We start from the raw sequence: 21956 nt of genomic DNA, 5'->3' as shown, positions 1-21956 counted from the left end.
TCAGCTCAGGTCATGATCTCACACTCAATGAGTTTGAGCCCCGTGTCGGCCTCTATGCTGACAGCTCAGAGCCCGGAGCCTGCTTCAGATTCTGTGTCTCCCCCTCTCTCTGACCCTCCCCTGCTCATGCTCTGTCTCTCTCTGTCTCAAAAATAAATTAAAAAAACATGAAAAAAATTAAAAAAAATATTTACTTATTTTGAGAGAGACAGCAACAGCATGAGCAGGGGAGAGGCAGAGAGTGAGGGAGAGAGAGAGAGAATCCCAAGCAGGCTCCGTACTGCCAGCACAGAGCCCAATGGGAGGCTCAAACTGATGAAACTGTGAGATCGTGACCTGAGCCGAAACCAAAAGTCAGATGCTTAACTGACTGAGCCGCCCAGGCACTCCTATTTTTTAAATATTTTTTTTTAACATTTACTTATTATTTTTGAGAAACAGAGACACAGCATGAATGGGGAAGGAGCAGAGAAGGAAACACAGAATCTGAAGCAGGCTCCAGGCTCTGAGCTGTCAGCCTGGAGCTCCATGTGGGGCTCAAACTCATGAACTGTGAGATCATGACCTGAGCTAAAGTCAGACACTTAACCGACTGAGCCACCTAGGAACCCCTAGTATTAAATACACCAAAAGAAACTTGAAGAGTTCTTTTTATGAGCTTGAAATCTATGTTGGTATGTTTTTTGTTTGTTTTGTTTGTTTGTTTGTTTTTTTGTTTTCTGTTGGTTTTTTTTAGATGGAGAAGATCCATATGACTTTATTCAGCACATTTTCTTCTTCAAAAGATGTTTCCCCAAATCTTCAAAATAAAGGCAAGTGATGAGGGACAGGGATCAAAATAGTGAAATAAGGTTGACATATTGGGATCTGCTAGAAAAAAAAATCTAACCACATAATATAACAAAATTGCTTTTTAAATAAAAATAAGATAGTCTTACCCTTGAGAAGGTCTGAAAAATCAAACTGTCATCAGACAGACCTCTTTGAAGAATGGCACAAAAATATATGGTTCTTTGTGCTTAGAGCAGTTCCAAATAACACTTTGCAGCTTCCAGAAGAGTCATGAGAAAAGAATCATTGCTCATTGAACCAGATAGTTTCAATGCCAAATAGTTCCCAAAGCTGTATCATTTACAGCCAAAGAGAACTTTAAATCTTTGCAGAATCTGGTTCATTACCAGAAAAAAAAAATTGTCATGCCTACAATAGTTCTGATTAAAAAAATTCCAACCTCAACAGGAAAAGTTGATAATGAGTTAGACTTAACAATATTGGATGCTGTATATACTTACTTCAGGAATGGGAGAGCATGTTGAATACAATTTTTTTTCTTCTTATTCTAGCCATGTGTTTTTGTTGAAGTTGAAATGCTAAAATTCGCTACTATAGAATTTTCTCTCTTTTTAAGAAGTATCTTGCTATAGTCGGAAATATCCGATGTGTAATTTTAAAAAGGAAATTAGATGAAAGAGTGAGTGAAGTCTGTGTGAACAGAGTTCTTTGAAAATTAAAGATACAAAAAGAGTGGAAATTATGGAAATGTATTCACTTGATCGCTTAAGAGATAAGAAAGGGAATTTAGCAACGGCAAGGGAACAATCACAGTGTTGGTAGCTACTTGTTTCGGGGTTTAAATATCAGCACTTGTACTCACTGTTTATAGCAGCACTCTCAACAATAGCCAAATTATGGAAAGAGCCTAAATGTCCATCAACTGATGAATGGATAAAGAAATTGTGGTTTATATACACAACAGAATACTACTTGGCAATGAGAAGGAATGAAATATATGGCCTTTTGTAGCAACGTGGATGGAACTGGAGAGTGTTATGCTGAGTGAAATAAGTCATACAGAGAGAGACAGATACCCTATGTTTTCACTCTTATGTGGATCCTGAGAAACTTAACAGAAGACCATGGGGGAGGGGAAGGAAAAAAAAAAAGAGAAGGAGAGAGCCAAAGCATAAGAGACTGTTAAAAACTGAGAACAAACTGAGGGTTGAGGGGGGGTGGAAGGAGGGGTGGATGGGTGATCAGCATTGAGGGCACCTGTTGGGATGAGCACTGGCTGTTGTATGGAGACCAATTTGGCAATAAATTTCACATTAAAAAAATAAATACCAGCATGGGGGAACTACAGAGTGTCATGTGGCATATATTTGTGGAACCCACCACAGTCCTGGGGAGTCAAAGTGAGAGAGTAATGTCTGTGAAATAGTCTGAAAGACAGGAACTACAGCCTGGTTAAAGGAGAATGGGCAGAACAGCTTTCCTGAGGTATGTTAGATACCCACAAAATTGCCTGGATTTAATACATACATTTTCATGAGTTAGGACATACTCATTCAAGAGTGAAGCCATCACCACAACCAAGGTAACAAACATCTCTATCACCTCCACAATTCCCGTCAGTGTGTGTGTGTGTGTGTGTGTGTGTGTGTGTGTGTGTGGCAATAATACTCAACATGAGATCTAACCTCTTGACAGCTTTTTAAGTGCGTGCTGTGTAGTCTAATTGTGTCCACCCTAATTCCTATGCTGAAATTCTAACCCACAATGTGATGATATGAGGAGGTGGGACTTTGGGGAGGTTGTTTTGGTCATGAGGGTGGAGCCTTCATGAGCAAGATTCATTCTCCTTTAAAAGAGGCCCCAGCCTGGGTGATTCCGTTGGTGAAGAGTTGGACTTCAAGTCGGGTCATGATCTCAGGGCTCGTGAGTTCAATCCCCGTGTCGGGCTCTGTGCTGACAGCTCAGAGCCTGGAGCTTGCTTCAGATTCTGTGTCTCCCTCTCTCTCTGCCCCTCCACCCCTGCTTGCACTCTCTCTCTCTCTCAAAAATAAATAAATGTTAAAAGAGTTGTTTTAAATAAATAAATAGAAGTGGCCCCAGAATGCTTCCTCGTCCCTTCTGCCACGTGAGGCTACAAGAAGTCTACAACCAGGAAGAGGGCACTCAGTTGACCGTGCTCCCACCCTGATCTCAGAATTTCGGCCTCTACAGCTGTGGGAAGTAATGTCTCCTCTTTACAGGCAACTGGTCTGTGGTGGTTTGTTACAGCAACCTGAATGGATGAGACTGTGCACAAGGCCATATTGTTAAGCATAGACACCGTGTTTGCAGCAGGTTTCTAGAACTTCCTCGTCTTATGTAATTGTCACTTTTTACCCATGGATGACTCCCCTTACCTTCTTCCCCCCAGCCCCTGGCAACCACCATTCTTTTGTCTGCTTCTATGAGTTTGACTCTTGAATGGATTCGGGTCCATATGTGTCGTTAACAAGTAGTAGGATTTCCTGCTTTTTTAAAGACTAAATAATATTCCATTCTATGTATATACCACATTTTTTTTTACTCATTTATCCATCCATTTTAGGTTGTTTCTATGTTTTGGCTACTGAGAATAATCCTGCAGTGAACATGGGAGTACAGGTATTTCTTGGAGATCTCGATTTCAGTTCTTTTGGATACAGACCCCGAGCAGCATTGGCGGATTATAGGACAGTTCAATTTTTAATTTTTTCGAGTAACTTCTAGATTGTTTTCCATAGTATTTACATTCCTACCGACAATGCACAAGGGTTCTCCTGTCTCCACATTGTCACAATTGTTGTTATTATTTTTCAAGAACCATCCTATCAGGACTGAGGTCATATCTCATTGTGATTCTGATCTTCACTTCCCTGATAATTAGTGGTATAGACTACCTGTTCATGTAACTGTTGGCCATTTGTATGTTTTCTTTAGAGAAATGTTTGCTCAGTTTCTTGGCTCATTTTTAAAAAATGGAGTTATTTGTATTTTTGCGATTGAATTGTAGGAATACCTTATAGATTTTGGATATTAACCCCATAGCATATATATGCCTTGCAAATATTCTCTCCCATTCAGTAGACTGCCTTTTCATTTTGTTGGCAGCTCCTGATGTAGATAACAAGGCAAAAGAAAAAAATTAAATTTTATTACAATTTATAGCCCATTGACAAGTCCTTGAGACAGGCAGAGTGTTCCTAGGAACTCAGCTGCTTCGAGTTAATACTTTGCTAAGGACAGAAGGGAAGCGTAGCTTAACATTATTCTGACCTCCAGGATCCTGTAAGTCCCCCCAAGACATACGGTAGCATCATTCTCCAAACATATGGCCCACCCATACACGTCTGAAGAGTCTCATGACTGAGGTTTCACTAGCCGGTAGTAAATGGCCTTTTTCTCACAGCAGCGAGCCCTTCAAGGTCCTGAAAACCTTGCTTCAAAATTCCTTGGAGACTTACACCTAACCCCCTCCCAACCTGAAGGTATATAATCAGCCACTCTACACAACCTCAGTGCGGCTCTTTCTGCCCCTGGGTCCTGTCCCCATGCTTTAATAAAGCCACCCTTTTGGCACCAAAAGTATCTCAAGAGTGCTTTCTTGACTGTCATCTCCCAAACCCCAGCATTTTGCTTTGCCTTGTGAGGGTTTGGTCTGATGTAGTTTTGTTGTGGGGTCGTCAGGTGCAATGGCCAAGAAATTCTTGAGATAGTTTACAAGTACAGCTTAAGAAGTTTATGAAAGCAGCAGAGGAACAGGACCCATGGGCAGACAGAGCTGGTGGTTATATGCTTCGTGCTCAAGTGGGAGGGGATGTGCACGGAGTGTTAGATCATAAAAGTCGTCTTCGAATTCCTTCTCATAAAACTACTTTTGCAAGATTTCTTGGTGCATATGGTTCAGTTCGATGTTAACTGTGGGTGAGATGCACAGGCAGTTGTGAGTCCCTTTAAGAATATAGCAACCAGTACGTATTTGGTCCTTATCAAAACTCTGTAGGTCAGTGTTTTGGACTAAAGGTGAATATTTCCTGCTGCCATCCCTGTTTCGTTGGGCTTTTGCTGCCTGAGCTTTTGGTGTCTTATCCAAAAAATCATCTCCAAGACCAATGCCAGGAAGTTTGTCCTCTGTGTTTACTTCTAAGAGTTTTATAGTCTTAGGTCTTACATTTAAATCTGTTGAGCGAGTAGAAAGAAATATTGAGAAAGTTTGAGGAGGTGAATCGGGGACAGATCACAAAAGCCTTGTAAATACATAGCTCTTTCTTTAAAAAAATTTTTTTTAATGTTTTTATTTATTTTTGAAGGAGAGAGAGAGAGCATGAGCGGGGCGGAGCAGAGAGAGAGGGAGACACAGAATTCGAAGCAGGCTCCAGGCTCTAAGCTGTCAGCACAGAGCCCGATGCAGGGCTCGAACCCACAAACTGTGAGATCATGACCTGAGCCAAAGCCAGACGCTCAACCGACTGAGCCACCCAGGTGCCCCAATAGGTAGCTCTTTCTATGCTGTGCACTAACAGTTTCTGAAAACCATAAAGGTTTTTCAAGGAAGGAAGGGTACATGGTGAGATCCATTTTAGAAATAATATGTCGTATGGGGAGGTTTTTTTTTTTTTCTTTTTTGGATAGAGGTAGGGCTAAAGCTGGAAGACATTGCAGCCAGGAGGCCCTTGAACCATTGTAGCAAAAAGTTATTTTGTCTGAACTAGAAGAGAGATGACTGGAATAAAATAAAAATAGTTGCCGTTGAGTTGCACGTGGGGGATTAGGGTTGGTGGTTATGGGGTGTGCTAGACTCCCGGGTCACTGCCAGGTTTCTGACCTGAGCAACGACATGGAGAGTGGGACCCTTTGCTGACAGAGGCAAAGGGTGAGGAGCAGAGCATTTGAGAAGGCAGTGGGGGTTCGCATTTTAAAAGTGTGAGTTTGAGTTTCCTGTGGAGAGGCCAATTAAGTTTCAAGGGAGCAGTTGTAGACATGCATATGGATTCCAGGCAAGAAGTCCAGAAAACGCACACTGGGAAGCAGCCAGGCTATACGTAGCACCGAGGCGCTTCAACCACGGAGTCAGGCGTGGGCGTCCAGAGCGTGTGGAAGGAGGCTGGCTCCAGGGCGGGCTTTCTAGCAACACTGGGGACCCAATGGGGGACTGAGAAGCTGAAAGGAAGGGAGAAAATAAGGAGGGGCGTTAAGTCGGGAGAAAGGAACCTGAAAGGTGTGGTCCTCGCTCCTCCAGGCTTGAGTTATCATCTCACATCTGTTAGAAGGGCTCCCATGAAAAGAATCAAAAGATAACAAGCGTTGGGGGAAGATGGGGAGAAATCGGAACCCTCTTTCACCGTTGGTAGGAATGTAAGTTGGTGGAGCCGCCATGGGGTATGGGATGGAGGTTCCTCAAAAATATGTGTATATAATTAACATATGAGCCAGCTTTTGCATTTCCGTGTATGTATCTGAAGCAAATGAAATCAGGGCCTTCACTTCCGTGTTCGCTGCAACATTATTCACAACAGTGAAGATGTGAAGACAGCATACATATCCACCTGTGAATGAATGGAGCGAGAAAATGTTCTATCTATACAACAAAATTAATCAGCCTTGAAACAGAAGGAAATCCTGCCATTTTGGATGGACCTAGAGGACATGAAGTTGAGTGAGATAAGCCGGTCCCTGTAGAACATGTATTGCGTGAGAGCATCTTCGAAATAGCATTAGTTTGAGAGTCACAAGACCGGGAGGGAAACCCTGGCTCCCGTTTTCCCCTCTCTAGCCATGCAGTGGTAGGCAGATCTCTTGTCATTCAAGACATCACCTGACTGAAGAAGAAGCGATGGCTCATGACCTTAAGCGATAGATCCTTCGCACCTGGTCCTTTGCGTGCATTGTGATAAACCTGGTTTTCCGTGCCCAGGAATCTTGGAGCTCCTGGACATTAGAATCTGATGCAGAAACAAGGCAAAAACAGACACAAAGCAAGGAAGTGCAGACACCAGTGACACAAAGTCAGTCAAGGGTGTGACAGCAGTTGAGATGGTCACAGAGGGCTGCCGAGAGGTCAGCATGTCAGCAGAGAATTGAAGTAGATAGTCACAAAGAGAGAGTTCTGAGCAGGGACGTCATCCTGTACCAGGGTCCTGAGGCCAGAAGCACTGTGACTCTCCAGGGAGCTGACAGATGGTCACTGTGCCCTTTGGGGCGTGAGGAGCAGGTAGGGACCATTGCACAGGATCATGCAGATGGTGACTTCGTTCTGCGGGCCCTGGAGCTGCTGAGGACCTTCTGGTTGCTTGCGTTCTCCGGTTTTGGGACTACTTTAGCCAGTCCTCTTTTTCCCTGTTGAATATCTTTGAAGTTCAGTGCCTGTGAGTTAAGGTGGAGATAGAGGCAATGGCGGATACCCTGGAAACTTCCACGCGTCGTTATATTGGTGTCGCTACATGTAAAAACGTGCAAACATTATTTATGAATGAGTATGCCAAGCTTCATTCCTTCACTCAGATGGCCGAGGGAAGTTCTGGCCAGCCCTCACAGCATAAGGCTAGAGACACAGAATCCTTAGTGGCAGATTCCAAAGAGTCAGGATGAGCTACTTGCAGGAGGAAGAGGCAGAGGTTTAGTCGGCTTTGCTTATCATTCTTCCCTCCCCCCTGCCGTGTCACTTCTTTCTTCCTCTCTCATCCCAAAGCCCCTTCTCTCTGCAGAGGTGGCCACATCCATTAAAAGCCTGCTGAGACCTAGGGTAGCGCTTAGGACAAGTCCCGGGGATGGGGTGTGTCTGCGAGCTGGTGCACGTGACGGTGTGTCCGTATTTCTGTCTACTGAGCTATCAAGACAGTGGGAAGGGAGGAGGTGGTCAATGTGCAGTAGGAAACAGGAAACACTTGCGTACAGACTTGGCAATGTGAATCCTACTTTGAACCCAGCATTTTCCCCCTGTGTCAAATTAAAAGAAAATTCTCCCAAATGAATTTACTTGTGTGCGTGACTTGAAAAAAAAATAGAACTGTAGACTATACACCCATGCCCTGTACACGTACGAGTGTTTTGAAATCACCTGACCAACTTTACCGATGAGCAGAGTAAGCCTGTGAGGAGGAACTATTTGCCCCAGTCCCACAGCAGATTGGTGGAGAATCTGGATTTAGAATGAGACTCGCGTCAGTGTTTTCCAGACTTCCTTATGCTTCCTTTCAGCCCCGACGAACTGGCTCCGCTCCTGAACCTGAAATTTAAATAAGCAGGAGGATAACACGGCTGATACAAGAGCAAGATCTGACATCAGATCAATCAGGCCACAGTTTGAAACCAGACGCCGCAATTCCGGGTATTACCCTTGCTAAGTCTCCTTGAGTTGAGTTTTCTTGTTTGTAAAAGGCACTAGTAATATCTGCCTGAATGGCTCATCATGAGATTGAAACAAGATAATCACGTGAAAGCACCCAGTACACAATACAGGTTCAATCCAACTTAAATTGTATCTCAAGTAGCAGGAAAGGCATTTGCAATTGATCTCTCGGTAACTGGAGTCACACGGTGTTGTTCCAACGCACTGACAGGTGTTGTCAAAATACAGAAAGGTTTTCTAAAGTGATGGGAAGGGACGTCTGCTGAGTGAGCCCAGCCCCAATGAGGTGAGCCCAGAAGACAAGCCAAGGTGGGAGTGTCAGGAGAAAGACCAAAGAGAAGAGTCAACGTAGCCAGCCCAGGGCCCCCTGAATTCACGGGCTTCTCTGGGGCTCTGGCCATCATCACACAGCATGGATGGAAAAAGTGTCTAAAGGACGGAGAGGAAGTAACTGCCACGGGACACTTAACCGAAGAGCCCCAGTGAGTCCCGTGGACAGAAACGCTCTCCGAGCAGCCACAAGCATATCCCAGCAGGCCGTAGTTAGCAAACATTATTACAGTTTTTTTTTTTTTAATTTTTTTTTTCAACGTTTATTTATTTTTGGGACGGAGAGAGACAGAGCATGAACGGGGGAGGGGCAGAGAGAGAGGGAGACACAGAATCGGAAACAGGCTCCAGGCTCTGAGCCATCAGCCCAGAGCCCGACGTGGGGCTCGAACTCAGGGACCGCGAGATCGTGACCTGGCTGAAGTCGGACGCTTAACCGACTGCGCCACCCAGGCGCCCCTATTACAGTTTTTCTACTATGATTTACTGCCAATTGGAGAGGAATATGTTGAAGAATGGTTCCGTTACAGGCTTTATGAACGTCTGGTTCCTGGTTCTGGTCATTTCATAGGACAGAATGGGGCACTTCCAGGTGATGTCACCAACGTGCAGTCTGGGATCCTTGAAAACAAGGCGAGTGATGTCATTCATGGCGAGGTGGCTGGTTGAGACCAACTTAGTTCTCATTTTGAAAATGCAAAACCGGGATTTACAGCCTATGAAGTGGAGACTTGTTATTGGCTCTCAGCATTAATTGAGAAGAGATGATTAAAATAAGCACATGGGATTTAGAAAATAGGTTAAAGTCATTGGTTTAACACATGTTTCTTCCTCAGCACAGGAAGCAGAAATCTCGGTCAGAGACGTCAGACGCACCTGGATTTTAACAATTTTAACACATTAGATGATGCATTTGGAATCGGTTGCAAGACAGTATCCATAAAGATCTGGTTAATGGGCTATATCCTGCCACAAGATGTTCTCTAGAGAAGATTCTCAGACCTCGGTTCTTTTTCTTCTTTTTACCACTTAATTAAAAAGACCATGTAGAATATTCAGCAAATGATTTGAGAACTAATTTGTATACACTATGCAATTTGCCAAGCCCTGGCCATTGGAAAGTGAATAAGGAATCGTCCTGGACCTCAAATGTCTCATAGTTAATTAGATTCATTAAAAGCATAGACCACAAATGCAGGGGCATCAAATATTTGGAATAACGGTGAGGATACCATGAGTAGTAATCAAAGAACTGCCAATTTAAATGAGGTTTTTTTGTCTAACAATTCCTAGTTTGCATCTTTTATTTTAATAACGGTTTAGCATAGAATAGCATATATAGGATCTCATTAAAAACGATCCTATGAAGGCTGAAACTGAGGCATATTATTGTATTGTCATTTAGATCAAAGGCTTCAATGATTTGCTTAAAGGGTAATCGTGATCAGTGCCAATAAACTTTTTGAAGAACATTTCGGAGCCGTGAACATGCTACACAGCTCTAATACCTTTTGAATGTAGTTTTTAAAAGATGTTTGCTTATTTATTTAGAGGGAGGGGCAAGGTTGAGAGAGGGAGAGAGCGAATCCCAAGCAGGCTCTGTGCTGTCAGCATGGAGCCCCACGTGGGCCTCAGTCTCATGATCCGTGAGATCCATGACCTGAGCAGAGGTCAAGACTCGGATGCTTAACTGACTGAGTCTCCCAGGTGCCCCTTTACGGTGTGATCGCGATGGCCCGGCGTCTTGGTCTGAAAATGTGGGAGAGAGAGACACAGAAGTGTGTTGCTTTTTACATCATTGCCCAATCTAGCTCTTGAACATGGGTACATGGGAAACAATATGCGGCTGTTGATTGTTTAGCTGAGGATCATGAAATAAGGATTTAGCCACAATTCACCTAATCCTGAGACCTTGCACAGGGGTGGCTCCGACGTTACATTGTGTTCTCTTACTTTCTGCTGTGGATTTCCAGGGGTGTTAATGATGCGGCGACAGAATGAATACAAATAAGCAGAAGAGACAAACCTGCCCCTTCTGTTTTTATGAATGAAATAAGATGCCAGCAAACAAATGGGGGAGCTCTGGCTGTGGGCTGTATTTCACAAGCCTTTTATGTTCCTGTCTGATGTAGAAGTAGTTAGTTATAGGGACTAGCTCACCACGTTTTCTCTCTTGCCTTCTGTGTCCCATGGCACGTGTCCATAAGGGAAGGGTTGATTTGCAAAAGATTACCCTGAAGCACTTAAAAAAAAAAAAGTCAAGGGAAATAGAGTTCCAAGAAATGAATTCCACTGGAATTTCCCCTGGAATATTAATATCCTTTTTCCCCCAGACTAGACGCATTTAGCTTGATTATACCTCCTCCCTCCACCACCCAGGCGCTTTGGTCTCCCACATGCTGCATACCAATCCCTCACCTGCAGGCATCTCCAGACCAGACGCTGGCGTTCTGGGACCTGGTGTGAAAACCGAATCACTTCCCCACTTATTATTCTTCTGAGAACAGTCTTTATTTCTCTGACTCTAGATGTCAGATCTGAGGGGGAGAAAAAAAGTATCTCACTGGCTATGCAAAACTAAAACAAAAATCAGATTTTCTTTTTATTTTATGCTGAAGAATCTCACAGCAAACAGTGTTCTCTGCTTCCTTGTCATCTTGGAGGCAGAGAAGGAGCGGGTGGGCACTTCCCTCAGGGCAGGGGCAGAGGTTCTCCTCCAGAAGTGAGTTGGATTGCTTTGATCCGGGAGAGACCTGGCTTTATCCTCTGGGCCACGTGGTGGAGTCCAGGCTTATTCTGCACATTACGCAGGCACCAGGCACTGTGAAATATACATTGTTTGAATATTTAATCTTTCTGACCATACCACCATCAAATTTCGGATAAAGGAGAAACAGCGGTTAAAGAGCTTAAGTAACTTCCTGAGTTCACAGAATTTGTATGTTGAAGAACTGAGATACGAGCCCAGGGTTTTCGGTCTCCAGAGCCTGTATTCTTCCCTTACCTCCATGTGCCGACTGGGGCACCTTCCGCCATGATCTGAGGGCTGGGGCTGGTTCCGTCCACTTGGTTGGTTGCTGTGAGAGTATTTGCCAATTTACAACAACGGCAAAATGTTCCCCTATTATGCACTTGGGATTTTATTTTGTTATTTCGTTTCATGATGCCCTTTTTGGGAAGCATGAATGTGGGGTCACAGTGAGGGACAGATTGAAGTGACAGGTGCCCTTTCTGTATTACTGTCTGTAGACACAGATACACTCACACACAGATGCCATGGATGGGCTTTCTGGGCTTTCTGGTGATCAGAAAGTAATTATTTTTTAATTTTCTTTTAAGTTTATTTACTTATTGGGGTGCCTGGGTGGCTCAGTCAGTTGAACATCTGACTTAGGCTCAGGTCATGATCTCGAGGCTTGTGAGTTCGAGTCCTGCATCGGGCTCTGTGCTGACAGCTTGGAGTCTGGAGCCTGCTTCTGATTCTGTCTCTCTCTCTCTCTCTCTCTCTGCTCCTCCCCTATTCACATTCTGCCTCTCCCTCTCTCTCAAAAATAAATAAACATTAAAAAAAATAAGTATTTATTTAAGAGAGTGATGGAGGGAGAACAAGTGGGGGTGGGGCAAAGAAAGGAGGAGAGACAAAAAAACTCAAGCAGACTCCATGCTGTCAGTGCACAGCCCAATGCTGGGCTCGATCCCATGAACCATGAGATTGTGACCTGAGCCAAAACCAAGAGTCAGACGCTTAACCGACTGAGCCACCGAGGCGACCCCCAGAAAGGAACTTTTGTAATTACATGTAAAGTTATCTAACATTACTGAGTTTAGGTTTTTTTTCCCATGTGGCCATTTTAGTTTGAATATATGTAATGGGCAATACAGAATTCTTATTAATGTTGCATCTAGCATATTAGCATCCTCCAATAGTGTGATTTTAACATTTTGCTCGGGATTTGTTCAATATGATGGCAGGGTAAAGGAACTCTCAATGGCATTTGCAAGAAGTCGTAGGAGTTTTCTAATTCTACCCGGTGTTTATCAACCTGCATTTCTTCAGAGAGCTACAAGGAACAGGACCATATGGCAGGAATGGCTTTAGAGTTCTGATGGACAGGCCCAAAATTCTGATTCTTTTCCATCTTTGACTGAACTATTGGGAGCTACAGAGATAAAAAAGTGGGGATATGTGCCCTTCAGGAACCATTATGTAATGCTTAAGACATGACAAAAATAATATTTTGAGATAAATATGATGGGGCAGCACCTGGCTGGCTCAGTTGGTAGAGCATGCGACTCTTGATCTCAGGGTCATGAGGTCAAGGTTTGCGTTGAGTGTGGAGCCCATTAAAAAAAAAATACATATGATGTAACTAATGTAAACCAAGTAGAAAAGGGAACCAAGGACATCCACCCCCCCTTGCAGGTGACTCAGTAAGAAATAAATACACATACACACACACAACCCTCTTCCCCATTCACTCATGTGTACCTCACTCCCTCTACCACCACCCCCCCCAAATAAAAACCAGACACACATATTCCTGATGGAATATGAATTAATTATGTAAGGTCTTGGGTCTGCTATGGTTATATTTATGGTGTAAGACCAGTTTGGCTTTGGTCAGCCCATTATTTTTTTATTTATTCAATTTTTTTAAGCTTATTTATTTTGAGAAACTGAGACAGCATGGGTGGGGGAGGGACAGAATGAAAGAGGGAGAGCGAGAATCCCAAGCAGGCCCCGTGCCGTCGTCCCAGAGTCTGATACGGGGCTCAAACGCAGGCAACCATGAGATCATGACCTGAGCCAAAACCAAGAGCCAGAGGCCTAACCAACTGGGCCACCTAGGCGCCCCTGGTCAGCCCTTTCAAAACCAACCTGGCCCCTGTCCAAATGCTGATATGTAGAATCACTTGCTTCTATTGTCTTTCTAGTTAAGTGTTAACAAACTGCTAAGTATTTATAGTGATAGCTGTATCGTGGTGTTCTCATTTAACAGAAATTAGGGTGGCTACCAAGAGCTCTGAAGGGACAAAACCAGTGCTGTACTATCTCTTTGAGGCTGTGTGATGGATCATCCTCCTGAGTTTATGCTTTTGTTTTCCCAGTTGGGACATCCCACACGTCAGCAGTGGGCTCCCTGGACCATCAAAAGAGGCCATTAGCTGCAGAGAACTCCAACATTCCTCCTCGTTCTCAACACACTTCCTCTGAAGGTTTTGCCTCCACGTTGTAAGTTGGAAATGAGAGAGAACAATCAGCAACCCATTTTCAGGGCAGAGATAGGGGCGTCCATTCATTTTCATGGTTTCTACATAAAAGGACGTTGGCCCTTAAAATGGCCTTTGGCCAATCACTCACCGACTGGCCAGTCTGAATATGTGGGAGCTTAGCTGGTATAATGAGGAAGGAAGGAAGGAACAGTTGATGAAGTAAAATACTGACTAAACCGCAGGGAATAAGGAAAACCTAGACCTGACTCGCTGACATGGTGAGTGTTTGTTACTTCCTGGTACTGGAAGTAACAGGGTGCTGAGAAATCCATCCTTAGGAGAATCCCAGCAGCGACAGATCACTGTTTCTCTTGACTGAGCACATACTCAGCGACCAAAGTCTGGGGGCTGTGACCTGAGACTGTTCCTCTGAGGACAGAAGCCCACTTACCAGAGCAAGGAGCCTGCATGTGTGTCTCTAAAGGGAAAAGGCCCAGCCTTCCCTGTGGCTCCCACACACTTTGCCCCCATTAAGACTGTGTCTGCACTCTACGTGCTCGTGTATAGTATTTAAACATGCACTGTGCATCGGGGACCATCTCGACATCGCTAGCTCTGTCCGTGGTCTGGGTGTCTTAGCGTTTTTAAAAACCCTTCTCCTCTGGGGCTCCTGGGGAGGCTCAGTGGGTTAAGCATCCGACTCTTGATTTCGGCTCAGGTCCTGATCTCATGGTTGGTGAGATCGAGCCCTGCATCGGGCTCTGCACTGACAACATGGGGCCTGCTTGGGATTCTGTCTGCCTCTCTCTCTGTCCCTCCCCTGCTGTCTCTCCCGCTCTCAAAATAAATAAATACACATTTCAAACCCTTTCTCCCGAGTAGTTCCACATCCAAAAGACAACAGCATAACGGCAATGAACAATCAGAGGGATTGCTAACTTGCTGAATGTGTTAGAACAGATGTGTTAGGACATGTGTTGCTTTGTTCCCTGGATGGCATACCAAGGACCGTGACAGTTGTGGCTGAGAAGAACCCAAATGTGTGAGCTCACTGTTCTGTAGGTCAGAGGTAGGCTGGGCTTGGCTGGTTTGTTGGCTCCAACCTGGGGGCTGGCCGGATAAGCGTGCATTTCCTTCTGGAGGTTCTGGGGGCCAATCAGGTTCTGACACAGAGCACCTAGAACCCTGGTAATTTCTTCGGAGAGAGCAATTAAAGAGTCTTTTGTTATGTCAATGACTTGCCTTTTTGGAAAGCCCTGCAGGCGGGGACTCATTGATAAAAGGAGCCAGCCTTCCCTAGAGGCTGGAACTTCAGCCCCACCCTGGACCTCTGGGGGTGGCCGGGGAGCTGGAGGTTGACTCAATCCCCAATGTTGGTGATTTCAGCAACCTGCCTGAAGTCAGTAATACAGTAGGTACAGTGTTTCTCTGAGTTCTGTGGCTGCTTTAGCAAATCAGTCCTCCTGATGATGGGTTCCATGGGTTCATAGGTACCTCTGATCTTATAACCAGCAGATCAGAAAGTACTGGTGACAGCCTGGGCTTGTGACTGAGCCCTGAAGCCGAGGTGGGGACCTTCTTGCAGGACTGAGCTCTCAGCCTGCAGAAGCCAATGCTAACTCAGGGTGGAGGGGGGAGGGCACGGGGAGCGTCAGAATGGAGGTTAGTTGCAGGCATCCAGCTGGTTCTGATGCGCGGGACCCTCATCCCTGGCCACACACAGGTTAGAAACTGTGTCTCAGAACCATTTCATCTTATTTTGAGGTCAGCTGATCGAGCTGCTTTATTTCTATCTGTGAAGTCCCTTTGGTCATGTAACGAATCCAGTTCACAAGCAGGAGATTATAGGGGACACAGTCCTGCCCACCATAGTTTGTAAGAGTTCTTTTTTTTTCTTTTTAAGCTTATGTATTTATTTTGAGAGAGAGAGAGAGCACGCGCGCGTTCACCTTGGGGCCTTCAAGTAGGGGAGGAGCAGAGAGAGGGAGACAGAATTCTAAGCAGGCTCCGTGCTGTCAGCACAGCATCTCAAGAACCTTGAAGATCATGACCTGAGCCGAACCAAGAGTCGGACACTTAACCAACTGAAGCACCCAGGTGCCCCTGTAATAGATTTATTTCTGTTGAACTGACAAAACCCGTTAGGACTGACTTGTGGACTGAGACAAAGGGATTTAAAAGAAAATCCTCGTATGTATGACTAGTTTCAGCCAGACCCAGGAACACTGTTTTCAGGACACTGTCCCTCTCTCTGTCCTTTCTCTGCCTCACCTTGAACTGACTCCCTTTTCGGACAAGCTCCCTGCAGGGTGGCGACAGTCCACTTCAGGCTCAGTCCGGTATGCGGAGCGAGTGCAGAGGACATGGTGTCTCCCCTGATCGGCATCTCTAATCCAAGTACCAGAGCTGGGTCTCCTTCCTGTCCTTCGTACACACACTGCTTGCCCAGATTAGGGCGAAAAGTGAGTGGTGAGGTCAGGGCAGTGCAATCCTGGGGGACCAAAGGCATGGGTGCCTCCATCATGTCCAAACTCATGGGTTGAAGATGAGGGAAGGGTATTTCCCAAAGGAAAACAAAGTCCCAAAGTCACAGGGACCAGACGACAACAGACTAGATGCTGGGCAGGTACAACTTGGTCTTTTCAGGGGTTTTGGGTTTTGCCGTTAATCTGAAGGTCATTGCTCAGACTCCTTTGTGTGTGATTCTACCAATCAGCGGGGCTGCCTGATGTACCAAGAAGTGTCTTAATCAAATTCTTTGTCTTCCTACCCCTGCCCCCGAATTATATTTCAATCCTGGTAGTGTTTTACCCTCAGGTAAGCAAATGTCTCTCCTGCACATCTCAGTTTCTCTTTTTCTAGACGAGGACACTGTATCATGCTCCTTGATTTTGCCGCAAGAACTTGTATCTAAATGTTTGAGCTGCATGTGATTGTTCTGGTCAAAATCTCTGTTCCCGGGACGTGGCCGGCCGGGGTTCACCGTGGGGCCCCCTGCTCTCTGAGCTCATTCCTTTTTCTGTGGCCAAATGTATCCCAGGGCCTCTGGAAAATTAAATACAGCAAGCCCCAGATCTCCCTACGTGGCACGGGCCCCTTGGCCTGTTAAAGTTTCCACAAATAGGGCTGCAAACCATTGGCGTATTTGGGGCATGGCTGACAATAGAGGATGAAAAATAAATTGTCCCTGCCTTTTTGTCTTTGATACCAGTGTCACTGAGGATGGAGCCTTGACTGCTGACCCTGATCATTCTGAGAGGACTTCGGCTCAGGTAACATATTGACACGGCACCCGGGGCCTCCGGTCAATGCTGTCAAATTAACAGGAGCCACTAAGACATATCAGCTGGCAGGTGAGTCTTTGTTCCAAAGAATGACAGCCCTGAAGAGCCATGCCGACTTCTCTGGCACCCCGAGGGTGGGGGTTGACATCCCGTTGTGGAAGCTAGATGAGAAGCCCTATTTCGGTGGGGATGGTTTGCCGCGTGTCGGAGATCACGTGCATAATTGAAAGATCTGCTGTGTGCGTAGGGAGTCTCCCACAGTAGGCAGGTGGCGGACTGTTCTTGTGTATACTGTGCTAGCCCAGCACGGTGACAGCCATGCAATGGAGAAAATGAACGTGCGTGGACGTATATCTGTGTGCGTATGTACATACATGAACGTGTGCGTGTACACAGTTTGTTGTGATCTCCTGTGATCCTGGACTTTTCTTCCTTCTTTATCTGACTGTCATCTACTGTCTTGTAGATGTCCTACTCCATCCAGCCCTGCTGGGAACCCCCTTGCGTGCCGTTTCCTCCAGGGTGAGAGGCACCCTCCCCTGCGCTCTGAAGCCGTCATGTTCGTCTTTGGCCCAACACGCGTCACGTCCTACCATGAGCACCGTTTGTGGTCGTTAAGGTTTTGGTTTTTGTTGTGTTGTTTTTAGTCTATATCATCTGTGTTCAGCCAAGTCCTCAGCAGAGAAGGCCCTCAAGGTACCTGTTGAGGGAATAAAGAGGGCACCAAAGAAAACAAGAAACATCTATCCGTACAATTCTACTTTCTTAAGGAATCCAACTAGTTGTCTTCCTTTCTCTTCTCAGCCTTTGTACTTAAAGTAATCAAAATTTCACAGTAGCTTAGCATCAGCACAAATGCATTGACTCTTAAAACAATTTTTCCTGTTTTTCTTTTTTTTTTTAACCTGAAGTATGGTTGATACACAATGTTGCATTATTTCAGGTGTACAAGTAGTCACGCGAGGACTCTATACTGATGCTGCGTCCCCAAGAGTAACTACCCTCTGTCTCTATACAACACCGTTACAGCACCGTTCACCATGTTCCCTATGCGGCACCCTTCATCTCTTGAGGTACTCATCCCATAACTGGAAGCCTGTATTTCACTTCCCTCTACCCTTCACCTGTTTTGCCTACGGCCCACCTCCTCCCTCCCCTCTGGCAACCATTGGTTTGTTCTCTGTATTTATAGGTCTGTGTCTGCTGCTTGTGAAAACGTAGTATTTCTTCGGACATTTTTTAGTGCTAACATCTATCTAGATGATTCACAAAAATAAATACAGAGTGCCTTCATATCTTGCTTTCTTAAATATTTCGCTGTGCCTCTCAGGCCACACAGCACCACCTGACCAGCAAGGCAGGCTGGTTTATCAGGAAATGACAGGGTGGGCCTAGAATGTGGCTGGATTCCCAGGGGATCTACAAGTTGGCTCTAAAATGCTGGGGCCAACACCACTATCATGAAGCTTTTCTGCCCGTGTTTTCTCATTGGAGTTTTATAGTTTCAGGTCTTGTGTTTTAGTCTCTCATCCACTTTGAGTTTATTGTGTATGGTGGAAGATAGGGGTCTAATTTCATTATTCGGCATGTGAATATCCAGTTTTCCCAACACTGTTTACTGGGAAACTGTTCTTTCTCTGTTGTGCATTTGCGGCATCCTTGTGGAAGATCGGTTGACCAAATATGTGTGAGTTTATTTCTTGGGTTTCTAGTCTGTTCCATTGGTTTACATGTCTGTCTTATGCTGGTACCACATAGTTTTAATTACTGTAGCTTCGTTTTATATATATTGAAACTGGGAGGTTTGGGATCTCCAGTTTTGTTTTTCTTTCTCAAGATTGTTTTGGCTATTTGGGGTCTTCTGTGGTTCCATGTGAATTTTAGAATTACTTTTTTCTTCTTCTGGGAAAAAAAAAAAAACCTGGTAGGATTTGCAGTGATAGGATTGCAGTGATCCTCTAGATTACTTTGGGCATTTTGGATATTTTAATACCAAGTCTTCCAACCCACAAACACAGGTTGTTTATCTGTGGCTTCGTGTCGTCATTCATTTTTTCCATCAGTGCTCTTGGCAGTGATTTAGTTGGTATGACCCTAAACGCATAAATAACAAAAGAAAAAATAAACAAGTGGAACCACATCAAACTAAGAAGTTCCTGCACAGCAGAAAAAAAAAAAAAAATCCAACAGAGTGTAAATGGCATCTAAGAATGGGAGAAAATGTCTACAGACTATCTAGTAAGTGGTTAATATCAAATATATGGAAGGAACTCTTACCACTTAATAGCAAACAAGCGCATAAGCCGGATAAAAATGAGCAAAGGAACTGAGTAGACATTCCTCCAAAGAAGACATACAGATGGCCAACAGGTACCTGAAAAGATGTTCAGCCTCACTCATCACCAGCGAAATGCAAATCAAAACCACATGGAAGGCCGCCAATGTGAATACTAGCCATTCTAGTATGGCTAGTATCCACAAGATAAGAAATAACGAGTGTTGGTGAGGGTGTGGAGAAAAGGGAACCCTCATGCACCGTTGGTGGGGATGGAAAGTTGTATGGCCACTCTGGAAATAGTATAGATGTTCCTTAAATAATCAAAAATAGAACTACTAACTGATCCAGCGCTCCACCTTTGGGATCTTTATTCAAAGGAAATAAAAACAGAATCTCAAAGAGATCCCTGCCCTTCTATGTTCATTGCAGCATTATTTACAATAGCCTGCAATGCGGCAAAAAATTGTTGTTGGATGAATGAATGAAGAAAATGGGGTATATACATCCTAGAGAACATTATTCAACCTTATAACAGAAGGAAATCCTGCCATTTGTGACCACATGGATAAACCTGGACGACGTCATGCTGAGTGAAATAAACTGCTCACAGAAGAGCAAACGCTACATGCATTTTCTCACTTATATGAAACATCGTAAGCCATCAAGCTCAGACGCAGAGAGGTTGCCAGGGGCAGGGAGGTGGCAGAAATGGGGGAGTTGGTGTTCGATGAGTATAAAGTTTCAATTAGGAAAGATAAAGAAGTTCCAGAGATCTGCTGCCCAACACTGTGCCCGTAGTTCACAACACTGTGTTGTGTGCTCACAAATGCGTTAGGAGGGGAGAGCTCGCTGGTAAGTCATCTTCCGCGATTTAAAACATAAGTACAAGGAAGCAGACCAAAATGAAAAGGCTCGGGCTGCCCCCTTTCTGCCATGTTCCTGCCGGCTGTGCCCTGCCCTGGGCCGAGCCTTTCTCAGCTGTGCTTGACAAAAGGCAACCCAATCGATTGGCAGGTGATTAAAAGTGATTATCCAACTGCCTCTGCGATAGGTCTACAGGGAAAATTGAACCCTTAACTGCTGGCAGAACTTGGCAGGCCCCTCCGGGGTGGCCAGCCCTGAAGTTAGCGGAATTGGTGACTATCGACAATGCTTTTCTTTTTCACGGAGACAAGGGGCAAATGAGCATCCGGGGTGGTGTGCGTGTAACTGACAAATGTAAACAGAGTACTTGGCCTTGTCTGAAAGTAATGACAGCGGGACAGCGGCCACAGTGGTGATCGTTTTGTTCAAAGGCCTGCACTCCTACTTTAAGCTTGCTTCTCCACGAGATGGAGGCAGGAGCTGGAAAAAGGCTTGGGGGTCTCACGTTGAGATCACACAGCCCACGAATGGTGCAGCTGGCCTGTAGGTCTGCCTCAATGCCTGCACACTTTCTCCGATATTGATGCCCTTTCTTATCAGCTGCAGTGTTTTGTATGTCTGTCACCTGCCCTACAGAACTCCACTGAACATAAAGGAGAATGTCAGGATTTTTCCGCACATCTAGACTTTCTAGGAATATGGCCAGGAATGGCCATGCTGTCTCTAGATTGTGGCTTCCGACTGTCTCTTTTCTGTGGTTTCCGATTTCTCTTTCTAGTCCTTAGCCCCGAGGGGGATCTGACCAGGGTTTGGGGGGAAGACAGCAAGGGTATCCCCAGTGGCTTCCCAGTTCTGACAAGGCCATGTGAGAAGGGAAGAAAGGGAGTCATGTGATGGAGAGTCAGAAAACTACCATTCATGGAGTGCTGGAATGGGCTCTGAGTAGTCCCCCCAGCCTGGGGCGGGGAGAATCTGAAGAAGTTTCTAGAAGTCACAGATATTAAGTGGCAGAACTGAGACAGGAACTGGTGACTTTTAGTCCACATTCCAGGTTTTGTTTCATTCTCTGTCTTCTGTCATCATGGAAGCTAATGTCAGGAGAACGTTGTCCCTCAGGGAGGGTGCTGCGTAGTGCAGAGAAGACATCAGGAGCCCCCCTTCCCCTGAGCAAAGTCATCCTGCCCCTCCCCCATTGCCACTATCTCCATTTTGTGTGTGTACCCCTAGATCTTCTACCTTAGAGTTACGCACTATGAGAAATGAGAAATGGCCCCTAGTACGTTACATAGAGCAAAGGACTTGCCGTATAGCAAGTACGTGATCAATAAACATTCATTGAAATTTTGGATAGATGAACCAATGAATTAGTAAATAAAGAAGGGAGGAGAATGAACTGGATTGTCAACATACAGAAGTGAAACCAGGTGGGAAAAAATGGCAACGATTCATTGAATAGGCAAACCCAATGTTTCCAGCAAAAGGAATGTCTAGTACTAAAAGAAAGGAATATACTTTTTATGCAAAGACTTGGGATTCATTCAGTGTTATGAATGATTGGACATATTTTTGGAAATAACCTGCCGGTTGCTATGGAAATGCAATATACCCATCTGCCTCCCTCCCTCCCCCAAAACACAGAGGCGTTTTCGTTTTAACAGTCACCGGTACAGCAAAGCCATGAGCAGGCTTCTTGCTCCAGAGAACATCAAGTAGAACTCAGGACAGAAGAGGCTGAGGAGCTGGGGCTCTCGGTGTTCTCCCTCCTGCTCTTTGTGGCCTCCAGGAGGGGCACTTGTCTCCTCCCCAGGTGGCCTTTTTTTTACCACATCTC

General features: G+C 45.1%; 2 long non-coding RNA genes across 3 annotated transcripts; one reads left to right on the top strand and one right to left on the bottom strand.

Moving 5' to 3' along the window:
- Positions 1-10980: 10980 nt before the first annotated feature.
- Positions 10981-14838, bottom strand: LOC123384729. The gene is made up of 2 exons (XR_006596210.1): positions 14702-14838; positions 10981-11306 (listed from the first exon to the last, which is right to left on the bottom strand). It is a non-coding gene; the product is annotated as an uncharacterized LOC123384729 (long non-coding RNA).
- A 130-nt stretch (positions 14839-14968) lies between these two features.
- LOC102901719 lies at positions 14969-19172 on the top strand. 2 transcript variants are annotated; one of them, XR_006596208.1, is made up of 4 exons: positions 14969-15110; positions 16911-17052; positions 17450-17602; positions 17927-19172. It is a non-coding gene; the product is annotated as an uncharacterized LOC102901719 (long non-coding RNA). The 2 variants fall into 2 exon arrangements; XR_442525.4 differs by having other exon boundaries at positions 17450-19172.
- Positions 19173-21956: the final 2784 nt, after the last annotated feature.

The sequence above is a fragment of the Felis catus genome, chromosome B1, assembly GCF_018350175.1.
Source record: "Felis catus isolate Fca126 chromosome B1, F.catus_Fca126_mat1.0, whole genome shotgun sequence".
Lineage (NCBI taxonomy): Eukaryota > Metazoa > Chordata > Mammalia > Carnivora > Felidae > Felis > Felis catus.
The sequence above is the reverse complement of the archived record's forward strand: the minus strand, read 5'-3'. Positions and strand labels throughout refer to the sequence as shown.